The 13025-nt window shown below is 43.1% G+C and overlaps 1 long non-coding RNA gene across 1 annotated transcript; it reads left to right on the top strand.

The window, feature by feature from the left end:
* The first annotated feature begins 4236 nt into the window (after positions 1-4236).
* LOC125549306 lies at positions 4237-5754 on the top strand. Its single transcript, XR_007301311.1, has 3 exons — positions 4237-5035; positions 5207-5273; positions 5465-5754. It is a non-coding gene; the product is annotated as an uncharacterized LOC125549306 (long non-coding RNA).
* Positions 5755-13025: the final 7271 nt, after the last annotated feature.

A 13025-nucleotide genomic window follows, 5' to 3' on the forward strand; every position in this document is an offset into this window, starting at 1 on the left:
GACCGGAACTTAAAACCACCTTGAATCATAGAGAAATAGACAAAAACAAACAAATTTATGAAATTGTTAACATGGCTACAAAATAATATGGTTGTGTTGGCAACATAGGGTAGTATTGTAGTAGTACATGACAATTCTGTATAGGGTATAGTTGAGTACGCGTGTGGTAGTAAAAGTTGGTCCTCAAATTATCCATTCTGCTCTTTCTACTCATCGTGTTATTGTGTATTGTTTGATAGTTGGGCCACAAAGTAGCCATAGACCTATAGTAGAAACGGAAATTCCATATTTACGGAAACGAAAAGTTTCGTTTTCCATGTCTGTTCCACCGGAAAACACAGTTCCATTTTTGTTTCCGTTTTCGCATAAAAAATTCTATTTCCGTTTCCGTTTTGCAAATTTCCGTTTCCATTTTCATATTTCCTCTCCGTTTCCATTTTTCCTCCCGAAAAGCAGAAACTTTTCACTCCATTTTCATCCCTAGTTGTGGCTGTGTTTGTTTTTCCATTCTCAACAAGTGTTCTTTTAACTACTTAACCGGATAACTATGTTCTTATTAATTAATAGAAAAGACAAAGCTCATTCCTCGACTTCAGAATTGAAACTGCTCCATGCACGATCCTTGTGCCCAATGCACGGCAGAAAATCCAGTGGCCGGTGCTCTTTCCATCAGACGTATGTCCGGCCGGATTTCATCCATCGTGCGTGAATCGCCAGATTTAGGTCGTGTGCATAGCCATTCATAGTACTGGAGGACCCACAACCAACATCATTCCTACCAAAGCACATCAACCAACATAACCATTCATAGTAGGATAACAGCTATGAGCTTAACATGTATCCCTGTGACCAGTTGCCAAACAAATTTTGAAACACAAGACAATGGATATAAACTTACAAGCTAATGAATTATCGCACAATTAGCGCGAACGAACAGGCATGCCAAGGATGGATGTTCAATAGTCCCGTCACAAGAACAAAAGCAACATTGCTTGCTCCCATGTTTGTTACGCTTCGTGAGGTTGTACCTTGTTAAGATCAACCCTTTGAGGAGTGTCTCAAAGTACTTGTTGACCGCTACATCACAATGGATAAGTGCAAGGTACCACAAGTTGGCCGAGATTTTTTTTTCATCCTGATGTAAATTCAACGGAACTCATGTGACCATTCTATTAACTAGACCGATTTGAGGTGTTGCACTATAAAGTGTTACATGCTGCAAGCCACGACCCAATTAGGTCACATCTTGTGGTGCAGCGCGTAGGACTTACGCGATTGTGACATGTTTATGATACATAATATTGAGAACTGATGGGTACAATTACCAGAAGTGGTGTATTTTCTAACCATGGAACTGCTCTCTAAGGGCTCTCTTTAGCGGATCCCTTAAAAGTTGTATTTAAGAGGGAATAAAATTGATTAGGAGATTAAGCATCAGATCTCTCGTAAAGTGTACTTCCTTAAATATGACTTTTCCCCCTAAAATTTTCCCTCACTTGCTCCCCAGCCGACGTGCTACAAAGGTTCAGCCTTGTCGTTCTGCGACGGGCTGCTCAATCGGTTCACAATATTGCTTCAACTATGGTGCTTCGGCGGATCTGGTTTGTTGGGTTGTTCGTTTTTCCTATCTCCAGTGGTGCTTCAGCGACGATGGTGGTCGGCAACGAGCGAAGATGACGATGGATGTAAGGGTCTCATAGGACTGAATTTTTTACTTTGTTTCTTTGGAGGGCTTTTGTACAATTGTATGGGGACACCTGTGTTCCTTGGTCTTTTCAGTGAATTTTGCATGTATGCGTTGTGTATGCTATTTGCAATAAACAAATAGTTATTCATAAAAAATAGTCTAGTCACGGTCATTCTACGACCAATAGAGCTAATCCGCGTTGCTTCTCGCTCGTCCGCAGCATTCGCTCCCAAACCCCGATGATCGATGGAATGGAAAGCCCCACCCCCTCCACACCTCTGGCCACCCTCGGCACTGCTGAAAACCCAACACAGGTCGCGGATTCGGTGCTTCATGTACAAAAATGTAGCGCCAATGCATGAACCTTAGCGAGAGCTCTCGGCGGTGGTCATCACTCGCTCTGCCGCCTCCACCCTACAACCCATGTCAGCGCCGATAGGCAAATGGGACCGTTGGCCACCGACCAAGGGGGCGGACCACATGGCAATTGCAGTGAAGAAGGATGTGGTTCCCTTGGTGCCACCCCCTCCCGCTCAGGCTCGAGCGATGCCATCGACTACCCCGAGGCCTCCTGCAGTCGCGCCGCCACCCCTCCACCTTTGGCGGCCGACGACGACCTGAATTCAGATGAGACAAGGAGCGAGACCAACGTGCTCGCGGATATGCCCACAAGGTAATAAAAGTTCTTTTTTTTGCGTTTTTGTTTTGCAATTGCTCAAGAGATTGATGCATGATGTGATATTGATTGCTATGTTCTTTCTTTGCTTTTGTAGTGAATGAACAACTGAATGATGATGCCCCGGATTTCATGGTGGTTCCTATGGTGATGGCGCGAGTGCATGAGGCCATGTGCACTACGATGGCTTTTGGTCCACCATGTATTGGTGTTGGTACCTTTTGGCATAAATTACATTATGTTTTAGAAGTTCCATGGATTTGATTAACTTTATTTATGCTCGTGGTTGAATTATGATGTGGTGCATTTGAATTGTCTACGTTTGTTTTGAAATGTCGTGAATTTGTTTTAGTTGTTTGAGGAAATGTTTGGAAGAATTGGCAAAATACTTTTTTGAGACATTAAATTTGTAGGAAATCTACTAGGTGAATAAATATAATCACTGCAAAACTTGTAAATAAAGAAACATAATAATGAAGAGGTTTCAGACTTTTAGAGATGCCCTTGATGCAAGAGCCGTCAGGGTGACTGTTCCAAAACGGAAGAAAAACTGCTTCGTCTCCTTTAAGTTGGTACAAAAGTTCTGGGGCTTTTGAACTTCCGAGTGTGTCTCATATTCCAAGTTTAAATAACGAGCCCGAAACAACAGTCAGAAAGGGGCACCGGAGAAAATGGTTGCTTTGCATCTGATCTTTCGCTAGCTTTCTCGGGTCAGCTAGCTGGCGACGGCGCGACCCGAACCGTCGATCCCTTCCACCAACCCGTTCATGGCCGGCTAGCTTCTCGATCACTGTTTGTGCGTACCATGTTGATCACTAGCTAGTGTGTGTGTCTCTCAATCTGCTCAACAAACCTAGGCCATCGATTCACACTTTGGATTTGTCAAGCTCGTAAAGGCACGTGCTGTTGAGTCACTCCAAATCGAATCCGGCTAATGGTCGATCCGCAACCGCGTGGTGTGGTCTGAATTAAACTTGATGTGGATTCAGTGTTGTAAGTACCAAAATGCGGCGCCAAGGCAAGAACCTTATCAAAAGTGCTCAACTGTCGGTGGTGGTCGCCACTCACTCCGCCGCCACCACCCTACAACCCTTGTCGGCACTGACCGGCAAATGCAATTGTCGGCCAAGTTGGCGGACGCAGCGAAGAAGAAGGATGCAGTCACCCCCCCCCTCCCCCACCACCACCACCACCACCAACCGACCTCGAGCAGCACCGACGGCTACCCAGGAGGCTGCACCGCCACCCCCTCCATCTCTGGAAGCCAACGATGACCCAAACTCAGACAAGACAAGGAGCGAGGCCGACATGCTCGAGGATATGCCCACAGGGTAATAAATATTCTGTTTGTTTTTGTTTTGCAATTGCTCAAGAGATTGATGCATGGTGTGATATTGATTGCTAGGTTCTTTCTTTGCTTTTGTAGTGTGCAATTGAATGATGATGCAGTGGATTTCATGGTGGTGCCGATAGTGATGGTGCGAGTGCATGAGGCCCATGTGAACTATTATGGCTTTTGGTCCACCGCATGTTGGTGGTATTTTGAAATGAGCTTGTTCATTCGGTACCTTTTTAGCACAATTTATGGTTATGTTTAGACGTTCGATCTGATGAACTTTATTTATGCTCGTAAAGTCACAGTTGAATTATGATGTGGTGCATTTGAATTTTCCATGTTTGCTTTGAAATGTCGTGGATTTGTTTCAATGCAAATGTTTGGAAGAATTGGCAAAATTCATTTTTTGAGAGATTAAGTTTGTAGGAAATGCACTAGATGAATAAACATTTAATCACTGCAAAACTTGTAAATAATGAAACAGAATAATGAAGAGGTTTCTGACTTTTAGAACAAGGTATCTTCTAGAGATGCCCTTGATGTAGAGCCGTCAGGTGACTGTTCCAAAACGGAAACAAAATTGCTTCGTATCCGTTAAGCTGGTTCAAAAGTGCGAGTCCTGGGGCTTTTTGAACTTGCGAGTGTGTCTCATATTCCAAGATTAAATAACAAGCCCGAAACAGCAGTCAGAAAGGGGCGCCGGAGAATATAGTTGCTTTGCATCTGATCTTGAGCTAGATTTCTCCGGTCAGCTAGCCAGCGACGGCGCGACCCGAACCGTCGATCCCTTGCACCAACTCCTGCATGGCCGGCTAACTTCTCGATCACTGTACGTGCGTACCATGTCGATCGATCACTAGCTAGTGTGTGTGTGTGTGTGTGTGTGTGTGTGTGTGTGTGTGTGTTTCAATCTGCTCAACAAACCTAGGCCATGGATTCACACTTTGGATTTGTCAAGCTCGTAAAGGCACGTGCTGTTGAGTCACTCCGAATCGAATCCGGCTAATGGTCGATCCACAACCGCGTGGCGTGGTCTGAAAAGGTGGGGAGAGAACCTTGTGTACTATCTACTATGCTCTATCTACGTGCTCTCCGCGTGCCTGTTGCGACGGTGGGAGTGGCCAGCAGCTAGCCGGCGGTGTGTATATATAGATAGGACCTTGGGGCGTCGAGACGAGCAGAGAGGCACCCATCAGCATCCAGCAGAAACCATCGATCGATCGATCGCCGGACACAGCATCGATTCTCCTCGCACACGCACATACGGATTCAGTCGATCGATAGATATACGTGATGGAGAATGAGAGGAACAACCAGGCTCCACCCCTACCCCCAGGTTAGTTAATTTCGACCAGTTTTGATCTCCATGCTCATGTCTGAAAACCGAGGCTGAACTCACTTCAGTTAGCTGCGGTGTCGTCGTCAGATGAGATAAAGATAGGCTAGCACGTACCCCAAGCTGTTGCTTTAGTTTGCTCATGTGTGTGCCTTACGTATGCGTGTGCAGGCTACTACCCATCCGCGGCTGCGGAGCAACGTCAAGGCGGCGGCGAAAAGGGATTCATCCAAGGATGGTAAGTACGCGCCACCACCAGCTGCTCCATCGATCGATAGCACCTCCTTTGTACTCCCTCCATTTTAAAATAGATGATTCAATTTTGTACTAATTTCAATACAAAGTTAGTATAAAGTTGGGTCATCTATTCTGAAACAGAGGGAGTAACTTACTTCATTGTCGCTGATCTCGATGTGTCGTGCTTTTCAGCCTGGCCGCGCTCTGCTGCTGCTGGATCTGCGACATGTGCTGCGACTAACTCGCCGGTCGCTGCCGGCACAAGACGTTGGTGCTAGTATAGACCTATGAAGAGCATACACACAGAGAGACTCGTTGCTTAGTTAGTGTTTGTTTGTTGTTTTAGGTAGTGCAAAAAATACCCCGCAAAAAAAAGGTAGTGCAGAAAATAACCGAGAACGCATGCGTGAGTGGTGTCCATGTAACTTACCGTGCGTATCGATAATTCTACACCTACGAAAGTTCTACGTAGGGTTACGTAACCTTCCATAAATCCCCCCCCCCCTATTTTAACCGGGGTGGGCCCCAGCTGCAAATCCTGGCCCAATTAACAAACCCCGCATCAGTTTTTACGTGAACGTAACATTACGTATGTGTAGCATTGCTCCGTGCGTATTGGGGCTTTGCTACACCCAGGCAATTATTGTACGTAAAACTACGTGAAAACTGGTTTGGGTGATTTGATTGGAAGAAAAAAAATGGCCCGGACCCCACCACGTGAAATTCGGGGGGAAGAGAGAAGTAAATTATGAAGTTTAAGTAAGTTTACCTAGATGGTACGTAGGTGTAGGATTAGAATAATGCTACATCTATGAATGGCTTAAAGTAATCCTTAGAGGATTAGACAGCTAGCAAGTTATGATTGGAGTTAGAGAGAAGGCGGGCCTCACCCCACGTAAAATCAGAGGGAAAAGAAGTATTGTTGGAAAGTTATGTGAACATTTACATTAGCCGTCGTAGGTGTAGGATTATTGGTGCGTGTTGGTGTGGCGTCCGCGTCGATCGTCGTGTGTAATTGGTGTGTCTGAAATATACTCACGTACGTACACACCATACTTGATTTAGGCCTTGAAATGTGCATCATTTTTTTAATGAACCCTCTCATCTAGTCATAACATGTCATCAGTACAAAGAACATTACAAATGATAAATTACATATAGGTTCATAAATCACCTAACGACGACTACAAGCACTGAATCGACCCAAAATGTCGCAACCCTCATCGCCCCTTTCTGATTGGAGCTGGGTAAAACTTGTTATAGCACACACTCAGGAAGTCGTCGTGTTAAGGCTCCATTTGACCATCACACAGAACGGCAATCGCCGCCGACGAAGAAAAGTGTTGATCAAAAAGATCCAACCTATAGACACATGACCAAACAAGAACGAATACTAGATCCACGGAGATGAATCGAAGACTAATACAGACCGAATCCCATGAGATCCCTCAGTAACACAACTTCACACCCGCTCTGGTGATGCTCTAATGCTAGATGCATCACCGGGATGAGACTAGGCATGGTGAGGGAACATTATTCCATTTTCAGGGAGCCGCCATCGTAACGCTTTCCTGGCAGGAAACAAATCCTAATCGACCTCAAAAGAACACCTAAAATCGGAATAGGAACCCTCCCGCCGGCAAGGGCAAGGTTCCATCGCGCCTCCGTAGCCCTAAGGCCATCAGAGTGGCTCTGGCGGGAGGTCAAGAAACCCTAATCGCATATGCACTCGCGTCAGGAGGCGAAGGGGTACACTATTGAGTGCACAACATTGAGTCCTCATGTTCAACCTCTATAGTTTGTTTGTCTAAAGTCAAATTTTATAAACTCTTAACAAGTTTATAAAGAAATATCAACATATACAGTACCAAACCAATACCAGTAGATTCATCATTGGATATATTTTCACATCATGTAGATTTATTATCGTAAATAATGTTCATAATGTTTTATATAGACTTGATCAAACTTTATATAGTTTGACCTCAACCAAAGCTAATATGGGGAGTACATAAAAACAAAGATTGTACTTATTACATGGTATGAGAATCTCCAATAGCAGCCATAAAAATGCAGTCATGCCAAAAAGCTGTATTTTTTTTTGGTCTTTTGGGGTAAAAAAAGCCTCCAGCAGTAGCCCTAATATAGTTATATATGTTATCTACAAAATTTTAGGTTCTGCCTCAATAATTGCTACAAGTGATGCATATTTGCATCACCAATAGCAGCTGCCCGAAAACTTAAAATGTTGGGGCGGTAGTCCCAACCGCCCGATTTGGAACTTCCCCCCCCCCCCCCCCCCGCTAGCCCTACTGGCCTAGATGACCGTCACAACCTGCTTCGCCGCCGCGGAAGCTCGAAACGCCACCGCCAATTTCACGTGTTCCCTAGCTCGTTGCCGCAACATTGTATGTCATCATGGTTGATTAACGGCAGGGCGAGCTCCAATCGACCAGCGCGATCACCACTAAGCCATGGCTCCATTCAGAGGTCTTGGCGCTCACCTGACGCGGTGCCGCAGAGTTGGCCACACCCCATCTCCTTTCCACCCTCCCACTCGTCCCTCGGATGCACTTTCTAGGCGGCCCGACGACCGTCTCGGCACCGACGAGCTACCCCAGACAAAATCGTGCTAGGTGCCCCACGACCAGCAGTTGACCGTCCATTCGCATGGCCTGGCCGAGGCTTTATAAGACGTGCTCTAGCGCCGTCCGCATCACACTCTCCGCATCACTCCGCATGTCCTCCTCCTCACCTCCCCTATTCCTCCACAACTCCGCATGTCCTCCTCCTCACCTCCCCTATTCCTCCACAACTCCGACGATGGGCCCAGCATGTGGCGGCTCTGGGACGGGCTCCGGAGGACTGTGGCGCTGTGATATATTCTATAATTTTTGATAGTTTCATGCTATTTGATGTCTACTACACAACTTTCTTATTGTAGAAGTTGTTGGGCCTCCAAGTGCAGAGGTTTGTAGGACAGTAGCAAATTTCCCTCAAGTGGGTTCATACTTTCGCTAGTGCAAGTTCCCTCAACAATAATAACATAATTGGATCACATAACTATCCCTGAACATGCAACAAAGAGTCACTCCAAAGTCACTAATAGCGGAGAACGAACGAAGAGATTATGGTAGGGTACGAAACCACCTCAAAGTTATTCTTTCCAATCAATCCGTTGGGCTATTCCTATAAGTGTCACAAACAGCCCTAGAGTTCATACTAGAATAACACCTCAAGACACAAATCAACCAAAACCCTAATGTCACCTAGATACTCCAATGTCACCTCAAGTATCCATGGGTATGATTATACGAGATGTGTCACACAATCTCAGATTCATCTATTCAACCAACACAAAGGACCTCAAAGAGTGCCCCTAAGTTTCTACCGGAGAATCATGACGAAAACGTGTGCCAACCCCTATGCATAGGTTCATGGGCGGAATCCGCAAGTTGATCACCAAAACATACATCAAGTGAATCACGTGGTATCCCATTGTCACCACAGATGCGCACGGCAAGACATACATCAAGTGTTCTCAAATCTTTAAAGACTCAATCCGATAAGATAACTTCAAAGGGGAAACTCAATCCATTACAATAGAGTAGAGGGGGAAAGAAACATCATAGGATCCAAATATAATAGCAAAGCTCGCGATACATCAAGATCGTACCACCTCAAGAACACGAGAGAGAGAGAGAGATCAAACACATAGCTACTGGTACATACCCTCAGCCCCGAGGGAGAACTACTCCCTCCTCGTCATGGAGAGCACCGGGATGATGAAGATGGCCACCGGAGAGGGATTGCCCCCTCCGGCAGGGTGCCGGAATGGGTCTAGATTGGCTTTCGGTGGCTACTGAGGCTTCTGGCGGCGGAACTCCCGATCTATTGTGCTCTCCGATGTTTTTAGGGTATATGGAGATATATAGGTGGAAGAAGTACATAAGGGGGGCCACGAGGGGCCCACGAGGGTGGAGGGCGCGCCCAGGGGGGTGGGCGCGCCCCCTGCCTCGTGGCCTCCTTGTTGCTTCCCTTACGTGGACTCCAAGTCTCCCGGGTTGCTTTCCTTCCAAAAATAAGTTCCGTGAAGTTTCAGGTCAATTGGACTCCGTTTGATTTTCCTTTTCTGCGATACTCTAAAACAAGAAAAAACATAAAATGGCACTGGGCTCTAGGTTAATAGGTTAGTCCCAAAAATAATATAAAAGTGTATAATAAAGCCCATAAACATCCAAAGTTGATAATATAATAGCATGGAACAATAAAAAATTATAGATACGTTGGAGACGTATCAGCATCCCCAAGCTTAATTCCTACTCGTCCTCGAGTAGGTAAATGATAAAAACAGAATTTTTGATGTGGAATGCTACCTAACATATTTATCCATGTAATTCTCTTTATTGTGGCAAGAATATTCAGATCCATAAGATTCAAGACAAAAGTTTAATATTGACATAAAAATAATAATACTTCAAGCATACTAACTAAGCAATCATGTCTTCTCAAAATAACATGGCCAAAGAAAGCTATCCCTACAAAATCATATAGTCTGGCTATGCTCCATCTTCACCACACAAAATATTTAAATCATGCACAACCCCGATGACAAGCCAAGCAATTGTTTCATACTTTTGGTGTTCTCAAACTTCTTCAATCTTCACGCAATACATGAGCGTGAGCCATGGATATAGCATTATAGGTGGAATAGAATGGTGGTTGTGGAGAAGACAAAAAAGGGGAAAGATAGTCTCACATCAACTAGGCGTATCAACGGGCTATGGAGATGCCCATCAATAGATATCAATGTGAGTGAGTAGGGATTGCCATGCAACGGATGCACTAGAGCTATAATTATATGAAAGTTTAAAAAGAAACTAAGTGGGTGTGCATCCAACTTGCTTGCTCATGAAGACCTAGGGCATTTTGAGGAAGCCCGTCATTGGAATATACAAGCCAAGTTCTATAATGAAAAATTCCCACTAGTATATGAAAGTGACGAAACGAGAGACTCTCTACTATGAATATCATGGTGCTACTTTGAAGCACAAGTGTGGTAAAAGGATAGTAGCATTGCACATTCTCTCTTTTTCTCTCATTTTTTGGGCCTTCTCTCTTTTTTATGGCCTCTTTTCTCTTTTTTTATTTGGGCTTCTTTGGCCTCTTTTATTTGTTTATTTTCGTCCGGAGTCTCATCCCGACTTGTGGGGGAATCATAGTCTCCATCATCCTTTCCTCACTGGGACAATGCTCTAATAATGATGATCATCACACTTTTATTTACTTACAACTCAAGAATTACAACTCGATACTTAGAACAAGATATGATTCTATATGAATGCCTCCGGCGGTGTACCGGGTTGTGCAATGACTCATGTGTGACATGTATGAAAGAATTATGAACGATGGCTTTGCCACAAATACAATGTCAAATACATGATCATGCAAAGCAATATGACAATGATGGAGCGTGTCATAGTAAACGGAACGGTGGAAAGTTGCATGGCAATATATCTCGGAATGGCTATGGAAATGCCATGATAGGTAGGTATGGTGGCTCTTTTGAGGAAGGTATATGGTGGGTTTATGGTACCGGCGAAAGTTGCGCGGTACTAGAGAGGCTAGTAATGGTGGAAGGGTGAGAGTGCGTATAATCCATGGACTCAATATTAGTCACAAAGAACTCACATACTTATTGCAAAAAACTATTAGTTATCGAAACAAAGTACTACGCGCATGCTCCTAGGGGGATAGATTGGTAGGAAAAGACCATCGTTCGTCCCCGACCGCCACTCATAAGGAAGACAATCAATAAATAAATCATGCTCCGATTTCATCACATAACGGTTCACCATACGTGCATGCTACGGGAATCACAAACTTCAACACAAGTATCTCTCAAATCCACAACTACTCAACTAGCATGACTCTAATATCACCATATCCATATCTCAAAACAATCATCAAGTATCAAACTTCTCATAGTATTCAATGCACTCTATATGAAAGTTTTTATTATATCCCTCTTGGATGCCCATCATATTGGGACTAAATTCATAACCAAAGAAAATTACCATGCTGTTTAGAACTCTCAAAATAATATAAGTGAAGCATGAGAGTTCATCTATTTCTTCAAAATAAAACCACCACCGTGCTCTAAAAAGATATAAGTGAAGCACTAGAGCAACAATAAACTACTCCGAAAGATATAAGTGAAGATCAATGAGTAGTCGAATAATTATGCAACTATGTGAGGAATCTCTAACATTTAAGAATTTCAGATCTTGGTATTTTATTCAAACAGCAAGAAAAACTAAATAAAATAAAATGACGCTCGAAGCAAAACACATATCATGTGGTGAATAAAAATATAGCTCCAAGTAAAGTTACCGATGAACGAAGACGAAAGAGGGGATGCCTTCCGGGGCATCCCCAAGCTTAGGCTTTTGGTTGTCCTTGAATATTACCTCGGGGTGCCTTGGGCATCCCCAAGCTTAGGATCTTGCCACTCTTTATTCCATAGTCCATCGAATCTTTACCCAAAACTTGAAAACTTCACAACACAAAACTTAACAGAAAACTCGTAAGCTCCGTTAGCGAAATAAAACAAAACACCACTTCAAGGTACTGTAATGAACTCATTCTTTATTTATATTGGTGTTAAACCTACTGTATTCCAACTTCTCTATGGTTTATAAACTCTTTTACTAGCCATAGATTCATTAAAATAAGCAAACAACACACGAAAAACAGAATCTGTCAAAGACAGAACAGTCTGTAGTAATCTGAATCAAACGTATACTTATGGAACTCATAAAATTCTCAAATAAATTGATGGACCTGAGGAATTTATCTATTAATCATCTTCAAAAATAATTAACTAAATAGCACTTTCCAAATAAACATGGCAGCAATTCTCGTGAGCGCTAAAGTTTCTGTTTTTTTACAGCATGATCAACAAGACTTTCCCCAAGTCTTCCCAAATGTTCTACTTGGAACAAACACTAATTAAAACATAAAACCACATCTAATAAGAGGCTAGATGAATTATTTATTACTAAACAGGAGCAAAAAACAAGGAACGAAAATATAATTGGGTTGCCTCCCAACAAGCGCTATTGTTTAACGCCCCTAGCTAGGCATGATGATTTCAACGATGCTCACATAAAGGATAAGAATTGAAACATAAAGAGAGCATCATGAAGAATATGACTAGCACATTTAAGTCTAACCCACTTCCTATGCATAGGGATTTTGTGAGCAAACAACTTGTGGGAACAATAATCAACTTGCATAGGAGGGCAAAACAAGCATAACTTCAAAACTTTAAGCGCATAGAGAGGAAACTTGATATTATTGCAATTCCTACAAGCATATATTCCTCCCTCATAATAATTTTCAGTAGCATCATGAATGAATTCAACAATATAACCAGCACCTAAAGCATTCTTTTCATGATCTACAAGCATAGAAATTTTATTATTCTCCACATAAGCTAATTCTTCTCATTCGGAATAGTGGGAGCATCATAAGAGACTCGAATACTATTAATTGTTTCCACATTAAAAGAGTAATGTTCAGAGAAGGGGTAATCATAATCATGACAAGTTTTATAAATATAATCACTACTTTTTATAGCATAAGTATCATCACAATAATCATCATAAGTAGGAGGCATGCTATCATCATTATAAACTTGCATATCAAAACTTGGAAAACTAAAAATATCATCTTCATTAATCATAGCTTC

This window comes from Triticum urartu, chromosome 3, assembly GCF_003073215.2.
Source record: "Triticum urartu cultivar G1812 chromosome 3, Tu2.1, whole genome shotgun sequence".
Lineage (NCBI taxonomy): Eukaryota > Viridiplantae > Streptophyta > Magnoliopsida > Poales > Poaceae > Triticum > Triticum urartu.